The following is a 27,919-nucleotide window of genomic DNA, read 5'->3' as shown; positions in this document are numbered from 1 at the left end:
TAACCCTTATTACATTCTTGGCAGGACTGGACTTTCTGTCTCAGGAATGTTTCTGGAGTTTTTTTCCCGTCCTTTGCTGGTACTTTGCTTGTGTGGAATGACCATTCAAGGTTACAATGGCACTGAAAAAAGTGACTTATGACCATTTTTCACACTTACGACTGTTGCAGCATCCCCACAGTCTTGAGAGGCCAGGTGAGGAGATGTGTGCCTCAATGTGAGTGATATTGAGTTGGCCACATGCAACCAATAACATGACGACCCAGTCATGTCCACCCAGTCACATGACCACCAAGCCATGCCCACCACCTAAGCCACGCCCACAGAACCAGTTGTTAAAAAATTTGATTACCACCTCTGATTATATGCATTATGTGAAATGTGAAGCATCACAACATAAAAACTCTAGCATTTGTACAAAGAGGAGCTAAAAAGGCATCAAGCTGCCTTTAAAAAAAAAATAGACCTAAAATATAGATATAATTCTTTATTGGCCAAGTGTGATTGGACACACAAGGAATTTGTCTTGGTGCAAATGCTCTCAATGTACATAAAAGAAAAGATACATTCATCAAGAGTCAAGAATCATAAGCAGAGGTGGTATTCAGCAGATTCTGACCAGTTCTAAAGAACCAGTAGCAGAAATTTTGAGTAGTCCGGAGAACCAGCAAATACCACCTCTGACTGGAGATTTTACATCATCCTTCCCCTGCCACACCCACCAAGCTATGTCCACAGAACCGGTAGTAAAAAATATTGAATCACACCACTGGGATTCATAGGATACAACACTTAATGATAGCCATAGGGTACAATAAGCAATCAAATCATACTAGGAAACAGTCAATATAAATCATAACGATACAAGTGATAAAGTTAAGTCATACAGTCACAAGTGAGAGGGGATGGGTGATAAGTCTTTAGCAAAGTGACAGAATAATCATGAGTTTTTTGAACATTTAATTCTGCATGAAGACAACTGTGTAGATGGTGTTCCGTTCTCCCAATTCTCTGACCTCTCAGTGGTGAATATTGTAGTTTTCTCTCAGATAAAGTGCATTGCCTATGACTTCTGTTGGGATGGCATTAAGAAATGTCTAATGTCCACATCTATTTCTGGCCAGATAGATAAAAATCTGGAAAATTAAATACAAATAAAGCTATGTTACCTACCAAAAGTGCAGGAGAATGAGCTTTACTACACATTTCTAAGGCATTAGGGAAATGAGGATATATGAAATTGTGGACTGAAAAAAGTGGAGCAGCAAACCCATGTGACTGTGTATTATATATTGCAGTTGCAAAACAAGCACTAATTCCATCATGACATCCCAGTGAATGTTCTGCCATTATAATTACTGGAGTTAGAAATCATCAGATCTCATAGTGACCCCTAAACTCTTTTGCAATGGAGATTTAGCATAAACAAAAGGACTTGGGGTGGGAATGGAATTAAATCAGAAGGAGATAATTAAAAGAGGTTCAGGTTTCTTCCATCTGTAATTTGATTTCATAATAACAAACTTGTCTGGATAAAAATAAATGTGGTTCTACTAAGTCTGCTTTTCCCTGGTAATAAAACCAGGATAATATGTTTCGAACATAGGTTGGACATTGTCATAGAATAGAATAGAATTCTTTATTGGCCAAGTGTGATTGGACACACAAGGAATTGTCTGTGCAAATGCTCTCAGTGTACATAAAAGAAAAGATACATTCATAAAGAGTCAAGAATCATACGGTACAACACTTAATATTCATAGGGTACAATAAGCAATCAAATTATACTAGGAAACAGTCAATATAAATCGTAAGCAGGAGTGGGATTCTACCGGTTCTGTCCACTTCTGTAGAACCGGTTGCTCTGAAGAGCAGCAAACAGGGAGCATACATAGAACCAGTTCTATGTTTGCTGCTGTTTTGACCCACCCGCCCGGGCTCTTACCTGACCTTTATTTCCTGGGTTTTCAACCGCAGCTGCTTTGCCCGACACAGCTGCAGTTGAAAAAGCAGGAAAAAAGGACTTTTCCAACTGCTGTGCACTTGCATGCAGCACTGCTCAGCTGTCTGGGCAGCTCAGCAGGTTGTAAATTGCATGCACGCAAAGTGCATGCGCATGCAACGCAGAGTGACAGAACTGGTAGTTATACCGGTCAGATCCCATCCCTGATTGTAAAGATACAAATGACAGTTACAGTCATACAGTCACAAGTGGGAGGGGATGGGCGATAAGGAGTGATGAGAAGATTAATAGTAATAGTACAGACTTTGTAAGTAGTTGGACAGTGTTGAGGGAATTGTTTAGCAGATTGATGGCCTTTGGGAAAAAAACTCCTTATTCTGGTGTGCAATGCTCTATAGCATCATTTTGAGGGAAGGAGTTGAAACAGTTTATGTCCGGGATGTGAGGAATCTGTAAATATTTTCACAGCCCTCTTTGACTCGTGCAGGATACAGGTCATACATGGCAATGTAAAAAAAATAGAGCAGCTATAAGACCGTCACCATTGTTCTAAGTGGGGGACTAACAGCCAGTTCAGGACTGTCCAGTGCTTCCTTTTCTTCCAGGCAGGCCTCAAATCTCGATCAGTGCATATCCAGTTTAATTCTGCATTTAAGATGAACATGGTACAATGAGGCATCAGTTCTCATACTGAGGTCAAGATATTTCTACAAAGAGGCTTTCTCCAAACTTAACAGGAAAGCATGGATATTAATATCTGGGTCTTTGGTGAAGCAATTAGGCTTAGTCTGATGTTTAAAATGCCAAAGATTCTGTCAGTTGGCTGAGGCACCCTTTTGGAAGAAAAGCCATGAAGTCAATTCGCCTTATAGGTCAAAATGATTCAGAGAGCTAATTTATACCATCAGCTAGAAAAGTTTCAATACAAAAAAAACCCCTTGCATTTTGTTAGGTTCAAAAACTAAACTGATCAGGTATCAATTTGCCAATCAGAATTTTAAATCATGGTCATAAGTGATTAACACTGAGTGCTACAAGTTTAAGGAAAAAAGGAGGGGAATGTTGCTCTAGGAAATAGTGAATAGTGAATATGACTAATCCCCACCCAAGTAGAACTTCTAGCCCCATTATTTTTCTTTAAAAAAGTGTCTTCCAGTGCTTTGTGGTAGAGATGTGTTCAGCTGCCCAGAAAAAAGACAAATATAATATGGAGTACAAGAAGAAGTACGGATTGTTACATGAATGAATCAACAGAAATCTCAGTTTTATGTATGTCCATTTCCCATTTACACATGAAAGGAAATTAAAGGCTTCCTTGTAATTTTCCTTTCCCAATTGGTAAGGAAGGACAATAAATTACAATATATTATTCTGGCCTACTAATGAATTACATTTCAATGGCCCACCATGTCTTAGAACATAAGCTTAAATTTCCTTTCTAGCTCTAAGAGTAGGGAGGCTTACGAATTCATGTGAGCTCATTCAGACAGCAACAGACCATTTATTTCCAATTGGTTACAGGTAGTCCTTGTTTAGCAAGCACTTGGGACTGACAGCTTGGTTGTTAAATGAAGCAATTGCTAAGTGAAATTAATTTTATTTCAGCTCAGAAGATCATAAATGTAAGGATTAATTGCAAAGTTCCTTTTTCATCACCATTGCAACTATAAATAGTCTTTAAACAAGGCCATTGGACTATCTAATGATTATTACAGCTGTAATCAATCAGGAAAAGAAAGCAACTAAAATCTGGCTAAGAACAGAGAGTAAATAAATTACTGAATTATTTTTACTCTACCCTTTGTTGAAGATGCCACTATTGGTTGGCGTCATGGAAGCCAAACAAAATACTGTATGACATAACACGATATATGAACCACTGTGTTGATTTGCAGATCTGCCCTTGGATACTAATAAGACTAAACTCATACTAATAAGACTAAACTTCAAAATCAACTAGTGCACTAGGAGAAAATAATGGAAATGTTAACATTCTAATAGATTGAGAACATAATACAAATTCAGTATGATTGGAAGCGGGGAAATATAGTAAAACAAGATATTCTTTCCCATTTAGAACCCACCAAAGAAACTGCATTTCCTTCTTTACTACCATAGCAAACTTGGCCTTGGTCATCTATTAATTTCAATATTTTCCTTGATTCTTTCTCCTTTCTAAATTTGTATGCTAACCATCTACCTGGTTTGTTTGCATCTTCAAAGTAGTTCTGTTTAGCACCTCTAATTTTCTGTGCTAATTCTTCTTTTTCTATTTGACCCATTTTATGTTTATATCCATTTTTAGCTCTTTTTTTTTGCATTTTTATGTCCGGGATATGAGGGATCTGTAAATATTTTCCCAGCCCTCTTTCTGACTTGTGCAGAATGCAGCAGGGGTGGGATTGAACCGGTATTACTACCGATTTGGTGATTACGTTTTGCATGTATTAATAATTAATAATTACTTGCAGGAGTTTTTACACTGTGAAATCATCTTTGCCACTTGGAAGTCTGAAGGAGTAGAGATAATGTACCTGCACAGGGTAGAATAAAGTCGCTGCCTGGGCATGTTTGTACTGTAGTTAAAGAACACTGTAATATTGAAAGCCTGCATTTCCTGTTTAAATATATTCAGAATTGTGCAATTTTTGTTGTCTTGTTACTTTTCTCGCATAGCTCTTTTGCAATGTAGTACTGTAACACATAGGTACAAAGCTTATTTTAATCAGACATTAAGACACATATCTGATTTGAATTATTCATTGTTTTATTTCATTTGATGCTGTCTGCCCTCAACAACTCTTGCTTCATAACTTTGAGTAGTAGCTTTAGCTATGGTGTTATCAGAGAAAAATAAGATATTTAACGAACAAGTAGTCTTTTCTTTAATTTATTAATTTATTATTTAATAATATTAATTAATTAATTTAATCATTTCTGATTTTAAAAGTTTGAAATGATCCTCAAACATTCTAAATAAATAAAATAAATTGGTATAATGCAATATTGTGTGTGTGTATATATATATGTATGGCATTCAGCTTTGTTCAGGTATTTTCCCACGTCATTGTAGTTGTGCTTTTAAAGTTGTAGCAACGTTTCGGCAGAATCTCATCTGCCATCATCAGGCTTCTGGCAGATGAGATTCTGCCGAAACGTTGCTACAACTTTAAAAGCACAACTACAATGACGTGGGAAAAAACCCAACAAAGCTGAATGCCATACATGTAAGTACCCGCGAAAACTTAAGAAAACATATATATATACTGTATATATACATATTTGTTTTTGTAGATTGTCATGGTTACAGGTATGCAGGTCTTGTTGGCGTGTTCGGGTATTTTCCCGTGTAAGCTTGAGATCTTGAGATCGGGAAAAGACCCAAACACGCCAAGATCTGCATATATACATATACATACATACATACGCACACATACATATATTTCAAATTATTCTATTTCTAAATTTATTCATAAAATGAGGATTTCTGAGACTTAGATTAAATCCTCAGTCTGACCTAGGAAATATAATAGATTTTGTATCAAAAGCAGAGCATTTCGACAAATGTATCCATAGTTACAAATAGTCAGGCCAACTCAAAACATAGGAACAACAAATGAATAAAGTTTTGGAAGTAACACAACATGTGTTGCGATACCACTATGAACTTCAGATCACAATAATCTGTAAAAATAATTTTTATTAAATGTTTTCAGAAAACAAAAACTAATGCAGACTTATAAAAAGAGCAAAGAAAGAATAAAAAGAAATATAAAGAAGCTTCCAGTTTACTTTGTAGGAAATATAAGTACAATTACAAAATTATTTCTTAGTCTATGATTGCAAATAAAAAAAGTTTTTCTTTTTCTATTATCCAATTTTTTTCTAATCATCAAAACCACAAATCATAAGCACTTTTTTCCATTTCATTCAAAAAGTCTATTAGGGAATTCCAGTTACCCAGAAATATGTTGTTTTTTCTCTTATCAAATAAGTTAGCCTATGTTCCATACTAGCAGGCTTGTAGGCCTGCATTCCTATTGGTCCGGAAAAGCTGGGTCGTGACTGGACAAAACTAAGCATTCTGATTGGTTCTTATTCGGCTGCCGCGATTGGGTAAAACCAAGCGCGGCAAGCTCAAATGCATGTCATAGGCTGCCTAGCCTCAGCCAGCTCTATAAAAGGAGCTGCCTCGGCTGGGAATCTTGTCTTGGTATCTGGTTTCCTAATAAAGAGCTGTTGTCACTATTTTGAGTCTCGTCTCTCCTTGGGACCCACCGCCCAGACTTAACACTGGCGACGAGGGTGGGATACTGAGACAACAGAGCTGACTAGCACGTGGCAGAGAGCGCATAGATGACCTGCAAGATGGCCAGCAGCGCCGTGCCACCCACACCATTCAATCCGGCCAGCAAGGACTGGGAGTCCTACATTGATCGTTTCCAAATGTTCTTGGAATCAAACAACCTGAAGTACGCCACCGGCAGCAAGAAGCGAGCGGTTTTTCTAACACACTGCAGACCCGCCATTTTTAAAATGGCCAAGGCGCTCACGAAGCCAACAGACGTCAAGACCATGGATTGGGATACCCTAGCTCCCATCCTCCGGAACCACTACGCCCCGGCGGTGCTGATTCTCATCCGTCGGCATGACTTTTACCAGAGGGATCAGCGAGAGCGTTGTAGAGTTCGTAGCCGACCTGAGGGACCTAGGAGGCTTGTGCGGATTCGCCAATCTAGATGAGGCCATGCGTGACCGAGTCGTCCTCGGCCTGAAAGACCCAACTCTCCAAAAGCAGACTGATGGCTAAAGGAGACATCTCCCTCACCGACGCCATAGCTGAAGCCACCGCAGCCGAGGCCACCCGTAAGTCAGTGGGGCGAATGCGGCGTTCAAACGGAAACGACCGCCAACCCACCAGTGAGACGGCAACCACAGCAAACAAACATGCAGCATCCACCCACTATGGCGACATCGAATCCCCCTCTGACAGCAAAGAGGAGGAAATTCACAGACTTCAGTCAGAACGCGAGCGACGAGACCGTCGTGGTCGTAAGTCAAGTTACCAATGTGCCGGCTGTGGAGGAAATCACCCGCGTTCCGAATGCAAGTTCCTGGATGCTGTTTGCTGTTTTTGCAAAAAAACGAGGGCATATTTCCAAAGTATGCCGTAACAAACGAGATTCCAGCCCCCGACGACGGGGAAACAGCCCAAGAAGAAGAGATGGCACCCCCACCATAAACCGGGACTGCCATAATGACAGCTGATGGAACCGGGACAGCCAACCCAGGAAGTTCGTCGAGGCACCCAGAAGAGAAGAAACGCACCAAGCAGTCACCATCGCCCATGCTTCATCAATAGATGCACGAAAGATACGTGTAGAGGTCAGCATCGAGAATCAGCCTTGTACCATGGAGGTAGACTCCAGTTCCTCCATCTCTATGGTCTCCTGGAGGACCATCAAAAGACTAATTCCCAGCATCCGCCGCCAAGAGCTTAGCGATCAGAAGCTAATATTAAGAGACTATCAAGGTAATCGCATTCCAGTCATTGGCACTGGACATTTTCAAGTCTCGTTCAGATACCACACCACCATCCTACCACTCACAATCGTCGATAAAGACAGACCCAGCCTACTCGGGTTGCAGTGGTTCGCACCGTTGGGGATCGAGATGACAGGCATCAACCACACAGAAGACGAAAACTGGGAAGCAACACTCATCCAGGACTTCCAAGAAGTCTTCAGTGAACATCTAGGCAAGTTCAAGGGGTCCCCTATCTCCTTTAATCTCAGCCCTGACATCGCTCCCATCCGTCTCAAGCCGCGCTGAGTGCCTTTTGCACTCAAGCCTAAAATAGACGAACAATTAGACAAACTAATAGTGCAAGCCATGTTAGAACCCATCGATCATGCCCGTTGGGAGACCCCAATTGTCACCCCCATCAAACCCGATGGCTCCCTGAGAATTTGCGGTGGCTACAAGGCCACCCTCAACCACGCATTGCAGCAGAGCACCTACCCGGTGCCAGTAGTCCAACATCTCCTGAACTCACTAGGGGGTGGCAAGATCTTTGCAAAGCTCGACCTGGCTCAAGCTTATCAACAACTGCCAGTCAATGCTGAAACTGCCTTAGCCCAAACAATAGTGACACATAGAGAGGCGTTCAAATGTAACCAGCTCCAGTTTGGGGTCAGCGTCGTACCAGGCATTTTTCAAAGTCTAATGGAGAGATTGTTGCAGGGAATTAAAGGAGTCGTGCCCTATTTCGATGACGATCTGGTAGAAGCCCCTACCAAAAAACAATTGGAAAAACGACTGAGGGCGGTCCTACAGAAATTCAAAGACTCTGGCCTCAAGGTGAAAAAGGAAAAGTGCCAATTATGCACTGAAAGGGTTGAATTTCTTGGCTACCTCCTTGACAAACAAGGAATTCACCCCACAGATAAAAAATTGAAAGCCATCAAAAACGCCCCCAGACAAAATGGACCTCCAAGTCTTCCTCAGACTCATTAATTTCTATAACATTTTTCTACCCCAAAAAGCAACTGTCGCAGAACCTCTGCATAGACTCCTTGATAAAAAGGCTTCCTGGATATGGGGACAGCGAGAAGAGTACGCTTTTCACCAGATAAAAAACCTTTTGACTTCAGACGCAGTCCTCATGCAATACAATGAAACGTTATCTCTGACTGTTACTTTGCCTTTCGGGGTTGGCGCCATCCTGAGCCACGTTTTACCAAATGGAATGGAAGCCTCCGTTGCATTCTTTTCCAGAACATTGTCCAAGCCAGAGAGGAACTATAGCCAGATGGACAAAGAAGCCCTTGCCATCGTTTCAGCAGTAAAGAGATTCCACGAATACATTTATGGTAGGACATTTTCCATTATTACAGACCATAAGCCCCTACTTGGCATATTGGCGGGTGACAAACCCACTCCACACATCTTGTCACCTAGAATGACAAGATGGTCTGAATTTCTTGCTGCTTATAATTACAAATTGATACATCGCCCTGGCAAGACAATCCCGCACGCAGACGCCTTAAGCCGCTCCCCCTTGCCAGACTTGCAAGAGGACCCAGCACCCACATTACCAGTCTTACAATTTGAAACAATCCCCATGCCACCAGTAACAGCGCAAGACATCGCCCATGAAACTAGGAAGGAAAGACGCTTGGCGCGAGTTCTCAGCTGGGTGGAGAGGGGATGGCCAGAAACTGAGCCAAACGAACTTTTTAAACCATTTAAAAACCGGCAAACTGAACTCTTTTTGCAAAAAGGTTGCGTGTTGTGGGGAGACCGGGTAGTAATACGAGAGACACTACAGAAAAAAGTTTTAGACTTGCTGCATGACGGGCACCCTGGTATTGTGCACATGAAAGCCCTGGCCAGGAGCTACGCTTGGTGGCCAGGCATGGACAAGCAAATTGAAACCTGGGTCGCCGCTTGTAACAGATGCCAAGAGACTCGCTCGGCTCCCCCTAAGGCCCCACCATTAGAATGGGAAACACCCAGAGGCCCTTCGTCGCGCATCCATATTGACTTCGCAGGGCCAACCAAGGGGCACACCTTTTTAATCACTGTTGACGCTTATTCAAATTGGCTCGAGGTGAGCACAATGAAGACAACCACCACAGAAGCTGTCATCAAGAAATTAAATAGACTTTTCGCAACGCATGGTCTGCCAGATGTTATCGTTTCTGACAATGGGCCACAATTTACCGCCTTGGCTTTTGAACAATACTTGGCAGACCGCAGCATCCGACACGCATTGACATCACCAGCTCAACCGGCGGTGAATGGTAGAGCTGAACGCATGGTTCAATTTACAAAAAAAACTCTGCACAAAATGGAACATGGAGACATCCATGAGAAGGTCACCAGGATGCTTCTCCTACAACATATCACACCAAATACCACCACCACCAAGAGCCAGCAGAGCTATTAATGGGCAGAAGACTCAGGTCACCTCTAGACCGCCTGCACCCTGCTTACACTCCAGAAAAACCCCTTGGTTCCAGCAGCAAGCACCGCACCTTCAAGGTAGGAGACACTGTATTTGCCAAAAACTTTACAGGGGACCCACTTTGGATCCTTGCAAAAATCACCCAAGTCACAGGCCCCCGCTCCTACCGGCTCAAGACCACCGATGGGAGGTCGTGGAAACGTCATATTGACCAGCTAAGATCCAGGCTGGCTGCTTCCCCCCTCATAGACTCTAACCAAGAAATTGGGGGAAGGGGAAACCTCAAGTTCAGAAAATGAACGACCATCTGTACAAGTAGAACACCCCACACAGACATTAAACAAAAACCAACAATACTTACCAGCCAGAAGGGAGTCGTGGCAGACAGGCACTTCGCCTGGAAGCAGTGGCCGGACAAGCTCCACCAGCCCAGAGAGCCCAGGCGGGAGCAGCAGAGCAAACGACTCAACCGACCCGGAATCACCAGGCGGGAGTCACCGCCAGAGGACCAGCTCACCCTACCAGGCAGTTCCATCTTGCAGCTTGAGAGCGATGCAGAGCCTGTCCGAACCCGATGGTGAACAGAGACACTGTGAACTGCGCAAGTCTAGTAGGCAGGTACAAAGACCCGCCTACTTGTGTGATTACGTTACCCCACCCCTTGGACGGAACCAAGAGGGGAGGGGTGTTCCATACTAGCAGGCTTGTAGGCCTGCATTCCTATTGGTCCGGAAAAGCCGGGCCGTGATTGGACAAAACTAAGCGTTCGGATTGGTTCTTATTCGGCTGCCGCGATTGGGTAAAACCAAGCGCGGAGAGCTCAAATGCATGTCATAGGCTGCCTAGCCACAGCCAGCTTTATAAAAGGAGCTGCCTCAGCTGGGAGTTTTTGTGTCAGTATCTGGTTTCCTAATAAAGAGCTGTTGTCACTACTTCGAGTCTCGTCTCTCCTTGGGACCCACCGCCCAGACTTAACAGCCTACATCTCCAATTTGATATTTCAGCCCCCATTTCCTCATGGACTAACAATCAGTTCACAAGAGCGCTTGATTGTGCAGTCAGTCCAGGAGTGGGATGCAAATATTTTTACTACTGGTCTGTGGGAGTGGCTAGGTAGGTGTGGCCATGTGACTGGGGGGGCATGGCTTTTTTTGCACACACACACCCTGTGCTCCACTTTTTTGCCTCCTGGGCCTCAGGAAAGCCTCCTGGGGGACTGTTTTTGCTCTCAGGAAGCTTCCTTAAGGCCCAGGAGGGAAAAAACGGAGCACAGGGGGTGCATCATTCCCCCTCGCAAGCCCCCTTTTGCCTTCTGGGTCTCAGGGAAGCCTGGCAAAGCTGATCATCAGAACAGCTGATCATTGGGAGGAAAAAGAAAGAAAGAAAGAAATACTGGTTTAGCCGAACCAGTAGTTATTTTTTTACTACTGGTTAGCCCAAACCAGGCCGAATCAGTAGAATACCACCACAGAGTCAGTCTCTGTCTAGATACATGCTCTGATAATCAGGTGAATAATGTGAACAATTCATGAGCTGAAAACTGTTCATTGATGCATATTTCACTGAAATTATGTTGTAAATAGCAATGTGATAACTCATATTCAGAGAAATTATCATAGTGAACAGGCCTTAGGTGTAAAAACATGATTCTGTGTAATGAATATCAAAAAGTTGGAAAAAGCAGACAATGTAAAATACAGATATTCCTCAACTTACAGCCATTTGTTTAGGGACCATTTAAAGCAGGGATGCCAAACTCAAGGCTCGTGGGCTGGATCCAGCCAGTGGAGCCAGCCTGGAAATAGCAAAGGACCAGGCCACAGTGCCTCTGCTAGCAAAAATGGGCCGGGGGGGCATGGCTGGTTCCCATGCAGTCAGTTTGCAGCCTGGATGACCTCCTGCAGCACCCTGGCAACCAAAATGGGCCACGGGGGGGGGGTGCAGGCGGCCTCTTGTGGCCCTCCTGACACATTTTCACTAGCAGGAGCACCACAGGTCGGTCCTGAAAAAATGTGATATGACCATTTTTTACACTTACGACTGTTACAGCATCGATCAAAATTTGGATCCTTACGACTGTTACAGCATCGATCAAAATTTGGATCCTGGACAAACCATCGTGTATTTATGACCTTCTGATATTTATGAAACAAACAAAATGTTAAAAAGTTATGATATTTATGTAATTACTTACCAAGCACATCTAAATTTTATTAAAGTAACCAAAATATGTTTACAATCCACCAAGGCATGTCACAATTTTTGAGCATCCCTAATGTTTGAAAATTGAAAGTTGAAAAATTTGACACGCCATAAAAAAAAATCTGACAAGTAAAGTCAATGGGGAAGTTAGATTCACTTAAAATGTTACAAACTTAACATCTGCAGTGGTTCACTGAACAACTGTGGCAAAAAGTATCATAAAAAGTGGCAAAACTCACTTAACAACTGTCTTGCTTAGCAATGAAAATTTTGGACTCAATTTTGGTCGTAAGTTGAGGATTATCTAAAACCAACATTTGGCTTGAGAGAAGAATATGTATATGTGCAGGAGCAAGCAGGCTAAAGAGATAAGGAAGTCACCTTCAAAATCAATTGAGAATAGGAGGATAGCTACCAGAGATAAGAATTAATTTCCTTCAAATTGTGATGCTGGAGACGCTATTGAGAGTCTCTTGGACTGCAAGAAAATCAGATCAGTCAATCCTAAAGGAAATCAACCCTGAATGCTCTTTGGAGGACAGATGCTGAAGTTGAAACTCAAATACTTTGGCCACCTAATGACAAGAGAGGACTCGTTGGAAAAGATTCTGAAGTTGGGAAAGATTGAAGGCAAAAGGAGATGGGGGTAGCAGAGGATGAGATAGATAGTGTAACTGAAGCAAAGAATATGAGTTTGGAAAAACTCCAGGAGATGGTGGAGGAAAGAGGACTTTGGCATGCTGTGGTACATGAGGTCAAGAAGAGTTCGACACAATTAACGACTAAAGAACAACAGAGAAAAGAACGTTAATTGCAGTGCAACAAGTTACATTTGACCCAGCAGTCTAATTGTCTACAGAAGAACAGTTGAAGCAATGCAAAGACATGTGATGCAGTTGTGGGATTCAAATTTTTTACTACCGGTTCTGTGGGCATGGCTTGGTGGGCGTGGCAGGGCTAAAATCTGTAAAATCTCCAGTCAGAGGTGGTATTTGCTGGTTCTCCAATCTACTCAAAATGTCATGCCCCTGGTGGAGACTGACTTGGGGAGAGGAGGAACAGCCACTTTCAGTGGAAGTGTGACTCCATAGGTTGTGCGGGAAGCTGGGGAAGGGCAGAGGCTGGCTGAGCAGTCAGAGGAGGACCCAGGTCCATTCCCTATCCATCCTAGGGCACGCAGGGAGGAGAGGATCAGGGAAAAATATGGTCTACTTGGGAGGAGAGGGCCATGATCCTCTTCATGGGTTGCAGGTGTGAGATCTGCATAAGAATTTGGACTGACTTCTGGTTTGAGCTTCTTCGGTGACAAACTGAAACCTCGTCTCTCCGAGGCTTCAATCTGTGCTCGCTGCTGGAGTGCCCTGAGCCGGCTGGTTTTGGGGCTAAGCCACCCCGTAGAGGTGGTGAAGAGGGGGGGAGACTGCCTGCAGGGTTGAGGAGAGCCGCATCTCCCCTCCCTAGCTGGCCATTACTCCCTTTCCCAAAGGCAGTTGTAGCGGTGGTCAGAAATGGCCACCACAAAGAAAAACTTGACCGGAAAAGAATGCGCAGGAGGAAGATAAGAAGCGAAAGTTTTGGTTGACCGGGTCAAACGGCAAAAGCAACAAATAAGGTACCCTGGAATTTAAACTTAACAATATTGTTCCCAAAGAAGATTTTGAAGCTGCGAAGGAGAGAGAGAAGGGAAAGGACTAGGGTTTTTTTTCTTCCTTTCCTTATACTGACAGCTAAGAGACTTAAGCAAGAAACTGAAAAAAAATCCACTTTGACATTAATAGGCATCTAAGCTGAAAATAAAAGTCAAAGGGATAATAAAGATTTCTGGACATTTAAAAGTTTTTAAAAGCAGGAAAGGAGAAAAAAAAAGAATAAAAGGGCAGGATCTGGAAAAATGGAGGAGACTGCCTGGAATTAAGGAATGGAACTGTAATTAAAAGGAACTTACAGTGAAATTTTAACAAGATTCCTCAAAGATACATTTTAATTGAAACTTGGTAACCAAATAATAGAACCCCAGGAAGAGAAAGTGGAAAAAAGAAGCAAGTAGAAACAGCCTTGGATTATTTGGATTATGTGGATTATTTGGTGATTTCTAAAATTAACCAGGTGGTTGTTTAAAAGTTTTTAAAATGGTATCACTCTTAGAAGAACTGAAAACGGAACTTAAAAAATGGAAAGAAGATGCACAAGAAGGGAAAAGTTCTTTTGGCTTCGTGTTTCAATTCTTAGAAATGGAGATCTGGAACTATGAGAAGCAACAAGAAACGCTTGCAGAACAAGAAGATTGGGACAAAGAAGAAGATATCTTTAATGATCAAATAATTTTATGTGGGGGGGGGGGAGAAAAGGGGGGAAAGAGAGTGAAAGGTTTAAGACTAGAAAAAAGCAACCCAAAAGAAGAACAATTTGAAAGATAAGTATAATAATAGAAAGCAACAGAAGAGGGGATTACAGATGAGAGTTAGAAGTAAAGAGACGAGGGGGTAAAAAGAGGGGGAAGAAGGCAAGGAAAAGAAGTTGTAAAAAACAGAAACAAGAAATGGAGAAACAGAGAAAAGATATAAGGATTGTAACCATAAGCTTGTTTAGAGATAATGGGTGAAAATTTAATTGCAAAAGGGATTCTGCAAAGGTACATAAGATAACATTGTTATATTACAAATAGAAATAATTGTAGAAAATATGATGATGGATAAAATATTTACTGTAATGTAGTGGGATGTTTGTTAATAAATAAACAAATTAAAATGATTGAGAGAATTAAAAGGGAACATTTTTAATTATTAGTAATGATTTATAAAAATATAAGTGAGAAATATGGGAAAAAAAGAATTAACTATGGAAAGTTTATAAGTGTTCCCAAGGAAATATGATATTTAATTCAAAAGAAATGTTAAAGATGTTAAGATTTTAAAGCATATTTATGATAGAATTGAATTGGAATGGAATGTGTGTTTTATTTACATATATATACATTTTTTTTCTTTTTAAGAATATAGTCTCTATTTTAAGAATGTACCAAGCAGAACTCGATTTGAAGTTATGTATTATATTGAATGCTGTAATCTTAAAGGTATACATTGAAGCTTAAGTAAGAGTTTGAATGGATAAAATTAAAGGATATAAAGATGTCATACTCTAATTGATAACTACAGGGAAAAATTTGCTTAATAAGAAAAGATAATGTGAAATTGAAACAGGACAGACAAAAGTATAAATATAATGATTTGAATTGAGATGAGATAATTAAAACAAAGTTGAGAAAATTAAAAGAGGGGAAAAACTATGTAGAAAATATAAAATGGTAATAAGATATGGAATAGAATATAAAAATGAGCATGAAATTGAGTTTTGTGTCTGTATGAAGAAGTGATAACCTGGGACCATGCTATTTTCAAAAAAGATGTTTTATTTGTATTTTGTTTTTGCGAAAACCCAAATAAAATTTTCAACAACAACAAAAAGAATTTTGACCTGTGTGCTAACAAATGCTGGAGACAAATTAGTGTTTTATTCCTGGATGAGGTTTATCTTAGTTGGTGTTCTTTCAATGGATTATATCTGGTTATCATCTTGAAGTTTGTAATTAATTATCCTGTCGTGGAATTTGTTTTTGTTTTTTGCTTCATTATCTGCTTTTTGAATTTGATCTGTATTTCTTTCATTTGGAATGTTCTTTTGAAAATAGTTTAATCTTCAGCTGTGAACAATTAAACAGTGAAGCCAAGTTGAAGGTATTAAAGGACCTTTATTTATATTTTGGTTTTTGTTATTTTTTGATACACTCCAGGTCATCACACAAAATTTCCACTACCAATTCTCCAAAACTGGTCAGAACCTGCTGAATACCACCTCTGATGTGATGGAATACTGCTATTGAAGACTGGTTGATAGACCTCAATCTGTGCCCACAGCTATAACTTAATCAGTGGAACGCCTGACTTCCAGAAATGGAATTGTGGATGGTTCATCCCTGGAGATTTTCAAGAAGACATTTGTCTGGAATGATATAAGGTCCCTTGCTCAAGCAGAGGGTTGGAATAGAAGACTTCCAAAGTTTCTACTAATGTTCTTATTCTATGTCCTATGTTCTAATCTGTGGAGCAGTCTTATCTTCCACAAGCCCATGCATTATCTGGCTAGGTTTGTAGCACAGAAAGTGTACATAACTATATGCGGGTGGGTGTAATGCTATAGGCATTAAGTATTCCTATAGTTTGCTAATAACTTTTACATTAATAATTAATAACATTTTAAAGGCTAATAGAGACCCATAGTACTGTGTTCTTCAGAGTATTTATTTACCATCTAGAAAAACCAAGATTGCAATGAACAAGCAGATCATGAAGTAACTTCCCAATATGTGGCTGGCCTCACCCTCTCTGGCTCATTCCTAAAGGCTAAACATGCCAGCCAGAGGCAAGAAAAGAACCCAGACCAGTCCCAATAACAGTGGTAGGCATCATAAATCCAACAAGGCAGATAAACAGGAGAACTCCACCTTTTCATGAGATCTGCCTTTTGTCTGAAGAAATTCTGTATTGCAAAAGCTAAATGACATTTCCATCAAGATGGCAGCTTCCAAGAAGCCCTTCATCGCAAACTCTCTGTGGCAATCAGGAAGTTAAAACTGCAGCAGAAACTGGCCATGTTGGCATTCAAGCAGCCTGTCCTGCAACATCAACAGAACATTCAGAAGCAGTTGGTGCAGGCCAGGGCTATTGCTGTCATATACTACAGAAAAAGTAACTTCTAGAAATCCACCAGAATGCCCATTCTAGACCAATTAGCCTCCTCAACACTCTCAACAAACTCTCTGGAAGATATGTTCAGTGGAAGTTCCAGGCCTGGTTGGAACAAGAAAACAAATTTGAGGGGAGCAGAGCATTTTAGGAAAGGCCAGTCAACTATTGGTCGGTGTCTTATACTCTAGCATCTTTGTGCTGCTTTCATAGATTTGCAAAAGTAAGTCTGTTACTATAAACTAATAGTAGTAGTAGTAGCAGCAGCAACAGCAGCAGCAGCAGCAGCAGCAGCAGCAGCATTCATGACTTTGGTTTCCTAGACTAATCTACCTGAAGGGCTTATAATTCCTTAAATACAAAAGGGATGTTACTCCACCATTATGTCATGCCCCCTCATCAGCTGACCTTGAACGCCGATATGGGAAGATTCTCTACTGGGAGAGACAATGCCTCTATGATCCTGGACATATAGAAACAATTACTACAATTACTACATAGGACAATTGTACCTCACCCTGTTGTTTTCAGATTCCTATCCTGTTGCAACATATAATCTTGCCAGGTTTGTTGAAACAATATTCCAAACACATCAGATAATGTTCTGTATTAAGGGCTCAACTTTGAACTTGCTGTATTAGGAGGCATTGTAACGCTTCTTCTATATATTATTTATGTTCCCATACATCCATCTAACATTCCTATTCTTTATTTTAGAGTCTATTTTTGTATCTATATATTTAGTTTTTAAGGTATGTATCATTTATATTTTTTTAGATTGTTATAAGTTTTAGCTTTTTATTTTTACCCTAGATGTATCCTTTGTGCTTTTTAATGACTGTACATCACCCTCTTTATGCTGCTCTATGATCATAATAAAATTTTCACTTAATTTGACTTATCACATAAGACACAGCGTTCAGGACTGTAACACTTGTATATTATAAGCAGAAGTGTGATTTCCAACAATTTAAAAAGAAAAGGATAGCAAAAATAAGAATGATTATTTAAAACATGAAATTGCATTTGGTTGGAGAGCTACTGGCCCTTAGCCTATTACTTATGCAAAAACTTCAACTGAAAGATATGCTAGGCCAGCAGGTTTTTACTGAGAGTTAAAATTACGGCATAATATACATACAATGCAAGGGGAAAATTTGAATCTCTTTTGTATACTATTTAGTTTTAAAACTAAATACATATATACAAACTATATATACAAAAATAACCATAATTATACTCTTCCCCTTCTCTTCTAAAAATGTGAACTGTTATGCTCTTAAAGTCAAAAACAGTAAGGAATGTGTTTAAATGTTTCATGCTTTTTCTGAATGTTTATTTAGTGGTCCATGGCAGATGAGTTGAGAAAGTACCCAGGATGCTAAAGTGACAGTTAGTTAACTTCTTCTAATTCTAGGTTTTTAGCCTCTAATATGATGGAGAATCTGTACATTCTATTTTTTTAAAAAAATTCTTTACGTGATAGCAAATATTTTTCAGAATGTCTTTGTTTAATATCCACCGCTTTCTCTACACTTTTGGCATTTTCATCTAAACCTGAGAATCTGTCCCAAAGTAGTATGTTGACTACCTCCAAACTGAGGTGGTACTTCAACAATCACTCTGTGTTCTCTATCCATGTGAACAAATACAAGAAAGGATTGCTACTGACTTCTTCTACACTATATGAAATGATGCCTTTGTCAAAAACTAAAGTAATTGTTCATCTACATCACCTTTCTACACAGCTGCCACACGAGAGGCATCTGCTTGCTTTAACTGGGCCAGTGGGATGACCTTCCGGCCTTGGATGACTCTGCTGGGTTTGCAGAATCTGGGCAAATGTTCCTTGTGAGCTTGGCTCATCCCTCTCAGGATTAATGCTTTCCCAACACCAGCAACACCATTAACATCATGATGAGGCAGCATAGCAAGATTTGGGGGTGGGGGTGGGGGTGGGGGAAGATAAGCCCAAAGAGAGAAAAAGAAAAGAGACAAACCCAAAACAGAGCTGGAACCTGCAATAAATAAACTTGCTTTCCTCCGTACCCGGGGTATTGCTGGTGAGATTAAAGAAGAAAGGAATCCAGCTTTGGAATAGAAAATTTACCAAAGACAAAAAAGCAGGTATTGTCAGTTTTGGGAAAGGTGTGACTAGGGTGTTTTTTTTCTCTTCCCTCACAGCATCAGAATGAAAATAACTGTTTTTCACTTCAAACCGGAGAGCAGAAACACTGATGGGCACTTTCCTGTCAAGGCCCAGTTCTCCCAGCTAGTGCCACCACCACTGCCTTTTCTCTTCAGTGTGGCCCTTTTTCCTTTCCAATGTTTGTAATGTTGCTAGATTCCCCCAGCTGCCAGGTTTTTCAGCTCTGTTTCATTTCTTTTACTCAGTCAGACTTCCTTCGTCCATCTTTTCTACCTTTTCTATCTCTAACCTCTACCCCTCCCCACACCTCACTTTCCCATTGGAGCATTGCTGACTTCCTGGCCCTGGGAAGGCGCACAAGAGTTTGCCATTAGCCGGTTAAGCCCTTCTCATCGACGAGCCGGGGACTGCGACTGTCCGCAGCTTCAGTCCATGCTCTCTCATTGGAGAGCCCCAATCATTGTGATTAAGGGCTGAAGCTGCCTCGGAGGGGCAGCGGAGTAAGGGGAAGCTGCCAGCCAGGCCGAGGGAGCCGCATCCCCCCTCCCTGGGCTAGGCAATTTTTCCCCCTGAAGATGACCGAGTGGTGGTCTAAAATGGCCACCCTGAAGAGGAGGACTTAGCTGGACGAAGATTTGTGCAGGAGAGAAGAAAGAGGTGGACAATATAAGAACTGAGCAACTTGGCGCAACAATTAATTAAAAGGTAACCCAGGATGGTATTTTAAGATTTTTTATGAAAGAATAAGAAAGAAATTTTTAAAGGGAAAGGGAAAAAAAGTGAAAATATCTTTGACAACTGAGGAGGGCTTCGAACCAGGATTGGAAGAAGCCGGAAGAAGATATCCAAGCAAATTGAATTAAAATACATTGCTAACAAGCAGGCACAATTTAAAGCTGGAGTTTTCAAAAAGAAGGGGGAAATATTTAAATTGAAGATTTTATTGGTTTAGAATACCGAGGTTTGGAAAGCCCCAAACTAATAAAATGGGGAAAAGGTGAGGACATTATATAATGGAGAGTGCCATCTGGTGGACAACAATTTAAGCTAAGGGAAAGTTCCTATTTCTCTATGAATCGGATCTCATACAATGAAAAGGAAATATTGAAACAATATAACAAGTACCCTAAAAAGTGAAAATTGAATTAGAACAAAAGAAAAAATATGGATTGTTGGACTGATTGGTGATTTTGCTATAAACCCAGTTCGGGAATAGTTTTAATCCAGAAAGTTTGAAGAAGAAAAAAGAAAAAGATTGGTGATTTTAAAGATTGGTGGATTTTAATGACTATAAGATATAAGAGTGTGTAAAAAATGGAACTTAAAAATTTGAAAGAACTACTACATGCAAGAGGTAAATCACTTGCCTCTGAGTTAAAAGCTATGGAAATGGCGATTGAAGACTATGAAGAAGAAACTCAAGAAGCCTTCTTAAATAGACAATCAACACAAAGAACACCACAAAGAAGAGGAAAAAGAAGGGGGGTTAAAAATGGGAGATTCAAAAAAGTAACTAAAATGGGGAATATTTATAAAAATCGAAAAGACAGACAGAAACAGCAGAAAAGTAAAGGGGGAAGAAAAATATATATAGAGAGAGGGATATAAATCAGAGGGAGAAAAAATTTGGAAAACAAAAGGGAAGAGAGGTAATGAGGAACAGGAACAGGAAAGAAAGAAATATGGGAATTGTAAAATAAAGGAAAATTTTTCTTTACCTAGAATACATCGGGACAATGGTTAATGAATTAAGAGGGGATTCCGCATTGATATGAGGGGTATTAATAATGTACTTTGCAATTACAAATTATAGAATATAGTTTATTGAGAGGAGGGAGGGGCACTGATATTTAGAAGATGAATGAATTTTCTTATTTTTATTGTTACAAGAAAGGTTAATGTTTATTATATATATATTGAAATGATTGAAATGAATTGTGAGATTTAAAAATGAGATTAATATCAGTGACCAGGCAAAATTGATTGCTTCTTTTTTATTCTTTCATTTTTTTTATTTTTTTGATACCATAAGTAAAATTTTATGGAAGTAAAGGGAGAAAATACATTGCGGAATCTGACTGAAAAGTACAATGTAAAGTAGTTTATTTTTCTAGGGATTGATTATTACTATAACTAAGTAAAATAGATGTTTAATTGGGAATTACAGATGAGGAAATTAAGGCATACTACCACTGAGGTAACACCCCAAACTAGTAAAAGGGGAGGGGAAATTTATGTTTTGACAAGATAAAAAAAAATTAAAAACGAATAAGTATAAAGATATGGAAACTATTGGTGATTTAAATGAGAAAAGAGTACTTTGGAAAAGGCAACATTTAAAAGAAACATTAAGGCTTAAGAAATACATTTGAAATAAATTGAAATGAATTGATAAGATGTTTAGAATGGGAGTAATATTAATGAATAGCGTTAACTTGCCTGTTCCTTTTCTTATATAAAAATTGAAAGGTAAAACGAGAATAGAGTACTTTGGAAAAGGCCACGCTTAAAAGAAATGTTAATGTTTAAGAAATATATTTGAAATAAATTGAAATGAATTGAGAAGATGCTTAAAATGAAAGCAATATCACTTAACAGAATTAATGTGTTTGTTTCTTTTCTTATGTAAAAGTTGAAATGGAGAAATAACAATAGAATTAAGTTAAAAATGGACAAGACAGAATGTTGAATGTAAAAATGAATATATAATTACTGTCATATTTGCATGTAAAAGTGGTGACTCGGAATTATGTTGTACACTGAACAGAGCCTTTTTTATGTTGTTTTGGAAAAATTGAATAAAACTTGTTTAAAGTAAGAGTTTGCCATTAGCCCAGTAGTTTCTCCTCCAGTAGAAAAGCTTCTCTAATCCTTCATCTCATGCAAACATTGCCTGTATCCAGGGGTGGGATTCTACAGGTTCGCACCTATTTGCTAGAACCGGTTGTTAACATTCTAAGCAGTTTGGAGAACCGGTTGTTAGAAGAAATTACTGGCCTAATCCTGTGAGGAAGGCAGGAAGGAAACATTCTGGTGTCGCTTACAGAAACTGCCTCTCCGTTAACCCTTATTACATTCTTGGCAGGACTAGACTTCCTGTCTCAGGAACATCTCTGGAGTTATTTTTTCCTCCTTTGGTGGTACTTTGCTTGTGTGGAGTGACCATTCAAAGTTACAATAGCACTGAAAAAAGTGACATGACCATATTTCACACTTATGATTATTGCAGCATCCCCAGTCATGAGAGGCCAGGCAAGGAGATGTGTGCCTCGATGTGAATGATGTTGGGTTGGCCATGCCCAGCCAGTCACATGACCACCAAGTCATGCCCACCAACTAAGCCACGCCCACAGAACTGGTTGTTAAAAAAATTGAATCCCAGCCCTGCCTGTATCTCATACACATTGAGTACAGTATACAAACTGCCCAGAGTCACCTTGCAGGTGAGATGGGTATCATAAAAAATTAATTAATAAATAAAATAAAAAACAGTGGATAATTAGTAGTTTAAAATAAAAAAAGTTGGATACAAGTGTTGAAAGAAAATGGAAACCTAAAATTTCTACATTGGTGGCAGCTCTTAATTAAGCTTAGTTGATCTCAGAAAAAGTCTATATAAGGTTGTGCCTTAAACAGGGGATGGGAGATCCCAGGTCTGTAAAATAAGCTGGAAAGTTGAACAAGCATTTCAGAAAGAAAATCACTTCTGTACTGTTACCAAGAATGTGTCACCAAATAGTTATCACCAAAATTGAATGGTAAATATTCAATTTGAATTATCAACTTGAATATTTACTATTTTAATTAAGGGTTAAAATACTTTCATACACTTTTCTAATATCAAAGTGGCTCATTCAGAGTAATTCATACTACTTCAGAGGTAGAAACAGATAAAGGTTAAATGCAGTTTCTTTTTTTTATATATAAATTTTTATTGGTTTTTTAAAAACAACATAAATAAACAAAACATAAAAACATCAAGCCATCTTCCATATATATACATACAGTGTGCCGGTTGGTTTACAAATTGTTTTGTGCTTCCATTTCATAGTCTTCAATTACAATTACATTGCATATAATCTTGTATTTTCAAACAAAAATTAAATACCTTAGTATCATTATTAATCAATCATTTGACTATGCTTTTATTCATTCATGTTTTACAAGATAATCATAATTTACTTAGTTTGTTTTGTAACAGTTCATATTATCATCCCAAATCTATCCTAAAATCATTTTGTAGATATAATAAGAAAGAAGTACATCTTTATATATTTATTATTTTCTAAAAGTCTACATATTTCATTACTGTATTTTATTGTCTAACCATTTATAGAATAGATCCCAAATTTTATAAAATTGTTTATCCCCTTGTTCTCTAATTTCAAATGTCAATCTACTCATTTCAGCACATTCCAATATTTTCTTAATGATTTCCTCCTGTGATGGTGTTTTCTCATTTTTCCAGTTTTTGGCAAATACAATCCTAGCCACTGTTAATACATTTACAATCAGATATTTCAAGTCTTTACTATATATTTCAGGTAAAATTCCCAATAAAAATATCTCTGGTTTCAAGTCTATATGTTTTTTTGTAATTTTTTCCAACCACATGTGGATTTTAGTCCAGTATTTTTTAGCATCCGCACAAGTCCACCACTTATGATAATATGAGCCAGTCTGATGACATTTCCAACATTCTTCGGATTTATTCTTGAACATTCTTGCTATTCTTGTCGGGGGGAAATGCCACCTGTAAAACATCTTATACAAATTTTCTTTATAAAATGACAACGTCAACAGCATATAATTTTGAGACCACAATTTTTGCCATTTCTCTAAATCGATCCCATATCCAAAATTCTTCCCCCAAGCAATCATAGTTTCTTTAACTTGTTCTTCTTCTAGTTTAATTTCTAATAAATATCCATACAATTTTTAATCACTTTTTCATCAGTACCTGTCAAAATCTTATCTAAATCAGTCAATTTATCATAGAAACCTTCCATTTTAGAATCTTTATCATACCTTGAATGTATTTGAAAATGTATATGAAAATGTATATGAAAACCAATTCATCTTTATACCTTGTTCCTCTAGTTTTTGTATAGATTTGAGTTCACTCTTTTCATTCAATATTTCACCATATCTGTTTGTTCCTTTTTGTATATTATAGGATAAGAAAATACTTAAATAGTCGATAGCCAGACTGGAATTTTCAAATAACATTGTCTTTAAATCTTCTCCCAGTTTAACAACAGAGACTCCCGTATATGTCTTCTAAAAATACCCCTCTTTAACATAACTTCATTCATAACTTCTAGCAATGGAAGATTCAACGATTCTTGTAATGTTTTATAAAATTCTGCTGGAAGTCCATCTGGGCCTGGTGCCTTTCCATTATTTTGCTTCTTGAGTGCTTCAGTTAACTCCATCATAATTATATTGCTTTCTAACATTGTTTCAATCTCTTTAGGTATCTGAGGTAAATTAGCATTCTGTAAGTACTGTTTAACTCTTTCCTCATCAATATTCTCTTGCATATATAATTTCCCATAGAAGTCTCGAATGTAGCTGAGAGGGCAGAGCTGGCATTACGACAATACGGCATGCTATCTTGGTGGTCTGAGATTGCTGCTGATATCTTTGCTCCTGGACGGTTTTATCGGATCTAAACTATCCTGAAGAGACGGTGAGAGTGAAGAGTGCATCCAGTCGATCCCAGGGATATCGCAAAGTCCCTGGTAGATCTAGCTCTTCTTGCCAGCGGCAAAGAGGCAGCCATTAAAGCTGCTGAAGTTGGGACAGCTCCGAAACGAAAAGAACAGAAAGAGAGAGTGTGCCGGTTTGGTGAGAACTTTTTCTTTATTCTAAGATCTGAAAGGACACCCTAAGGAAAGGAAAGAATCTGTAAAAGTTTTGACAGAAGTGATTAAGCAGCGATTTTAAACAGGAATGTCAAAGTAATGTTTTTTTTTTCATTGCTGGATTTTCTATACACGATCTTATATTTTGAAACTGGACTGGTTTTTTCTTTTACATCTATTTTTTTTCCTCCTTTTTGATTTTTTAATATTTTAGGCTAGAGGCTCCCTTTTATTTTTTTAAAATATTTCTTTCTTTCTTTTTTTATTAATTCCTTTATATATCTTGCTTAGAAAAGGAGGGGGAAAGTGAGAGCAAAGAAACTTTGTAACACTGCCAACTAGAGACTTGAAAATATTCTATTTCCCCTGCAACCAGACAAAGCTGAGAAAGAAAGAACTGAGACTTTTTCAAGGACATTGATATTTGATTAGAGGGAAGAGCATGGGAGAGTATTATTGCAGGTGCTCTTCTGGGTTTCTATCAACAGCTGGAGTCTGGTGTTGAAACCTGGGGGGGAAAGGTGATACGTTTTTGGAGAAGAGAGTTATAATAAGAGCCTTGGATAATTAAACAAAGCGCAGTGTGCTCTTTTTACTTTTTCTAAGTTGTGCTATCCCTCCTCACCAGCTTTATTGTATTTCATTTTATCTTTTTTTTTTCTTGTAATAACTATTTGGATTTTTGGCTTTGTTGGACCTTGTCTTTGTTTTTCTTTTTTTCTTTGGAAGTCCAATCTCTACGCTTGCTTTTTATTTTAAAGGGAAAGCCTTAGTATTAATGTTTCCTTTTTTTTTTTTAAGGGAATAGCCTTTTTTTTTCTCCTTTCCTGGTATTTTTGTTTTTTCATCTACCTTTCTGATTTATTTTTATGCACTCTTTTCTATTTGAGACCTCTCAATTGGATTAAGGTGTTGAAGAACCTGAAGAATTTTTCCCTTTCCTTTTTTTCTTTCTTTTTTTTTCAAGCCTTTTTCTTCATCTAACTACTGATTGGATTAAGGTATACAAGAACCTGAAGAAATTTTGTCCTCCCCTTTTTTTTCATCATTATTTGGCTTCTTTTTTCTACTATTTTTATTTCGAACTATAATTGGTCATTTCACAATTGGATTAAGGTTTAGAAGAACCTGAAGATTTTGAATTGCTTAAAATGAGTAGGAAATTTACAGCTTCTGGTTCTTCAACTTCTACTTCTTCCTCTCCACCATCTGGAGGACAACGTTCAATACAGATAATGTTAAAGCAAGAAAAAGAACAAGAAAAAGTGACTTTTTCGGGCAAAGCAGCTGCGGTTGAAAACCCAGGAAATAAAGGTCAGGTAAGAGCCCGGGCGGGTGGGTCAAAACAGCAGCAAACATAGAACTGGTTCTATGTATGCTCCCTGTTTGCTGCTCTTCAGAGCAACCGGTTCTACAGAAGTGGACAGAACCGGTAGAATCCCACTCCTGCTTACGATTTATATTGACTGTTTCCTAGTATAATTTGATTGCTTATTGTACCCTATGAATATTAAGTGTTGTACCGTATGATTCTTGACTCTTTATGAATGTATCTTTTCTTTTATGTACACTGAGAGCATTTGCACAGACAATTCCTTGTGTGTCCAATCACACTTGGCCAATAAAGAATTCTATTCTATTCTATGACAATGTCCAACCTATGTTCGAAACATATTATCCTGGTTTTATTACCAGGGAAAAGCAGACTTAGTAGAACCACATTTATTTTTATCCAGACAAGTTTATTATGAAATCAAATTACAGATGGAAGAAACCTGAACCTCTTTTAATTATCTCCTTCTGATTTAATTCCATTCCCACCCCAAGTCCTTTTGTTTATGCTAAATCTCCATTGCAAAAGAGTTTAGGGGTCACTATGAGATCTGATGATTTCTAACTCCAGTAATTATAATGGCAGAACATTCACTGGGATGTCATGATGGAATTAGTGCTTGTTTTGCAACTGCAATATATAATACACAGTCACATGGGTTTGCTGCTCCACTTTTTTCAGTCCACAATTTCATATATCCTCATTTCCCTAATGCCTTAGAAATGTGTAGTAAAGCTCATTCTCCTGCACTTTTGGTAGGTAACATAGCTTTATTTGTATTTAATTTTCCAGATTTTTATCTATCTGGCCAGAAATAGATGTGGACATTAGACATTTCTTAATGCCATCCCAACAGAAGTCATAGGCAATGCACTTTATCTGAGAGAAAACTACAATATTCACCACTGAGAGGTCAGAGAATTGGGAGAACGGAACACCATCTACACAGTTGTCTTCATGCAGAATTAAATGTTCAAAAAACTCATGATTATTCTGTCACTTTGCTAAAGACTGGCATTCAATAATTACATTCTCACCTCATTCTGCCTTCTCAAGAGTAATGCTCAGTTCAGGGGGATGAAGCATCCATCTGAAACATAGCTAAAACTTCTGCTTAGATAAAATCAAGTTTCCAATAAGGCAAAACAATTTTTATTTCTAAGAAGCTGTTCAACTTTCTGTAAGAAAATTGTTAATGTTCCACGCAAACAAGTATTGTATTTCTCAGCAATTTATATATACTGTAATAGTTGATACTTATACTCAGTAGTTCCTTCTTTATGAAGAAACCAAGCTAAAAACTGGCTTAGTCTTATAATATTTTTTTAAACTTTTTTTTGACTCAGTGATTTATTTTTTAAAGATTTTTTTTGGAGGGGGATTATTATATTGTAAAATAAATTTCTCTAGAAAGAAGAACGGCATAGAAATATTAGGCTTCTAATGTATTTTAAAGAAATGGCAAGAGGGACAAGCTCACGATTTGCTCCATCCATTGAAGCTGTGTTGAAAGAAACCTATTGTTACAGCTCGAGAACAATGGAGGATTGCAGCATGTAAAACATAATGCACAGATAGGCTTCAATTGAGACTGAATGTTTTCTCCAGTTCATCTGCACCTACTAGCTATGAGAAGCAAAGAAAGGTCTATTAAAGGTAGACGGAAATCTCGTCAGAAGTAGTAAACCTATGGT

The sequence above is a fragment of the Pseudonaja textilis genome, chromosome 1 (genome assembly GCF_049901715.1).
Source record: "Pseudonaja textilis isolate UNSWEBS1 chromosome 1, rPseTex1.2, whole genome shotgun sequence".
NCBI lineage: Eukaryota > Metazoa > Chordata > Lepidosauria > Squamata > Elapidae > Pseudonaja > Pseudonaja textilis.
The sequence above is the reverse complement of the archived record's forward strand: the minus strand, read 5'-3'. Positions refer to the sequence as shown.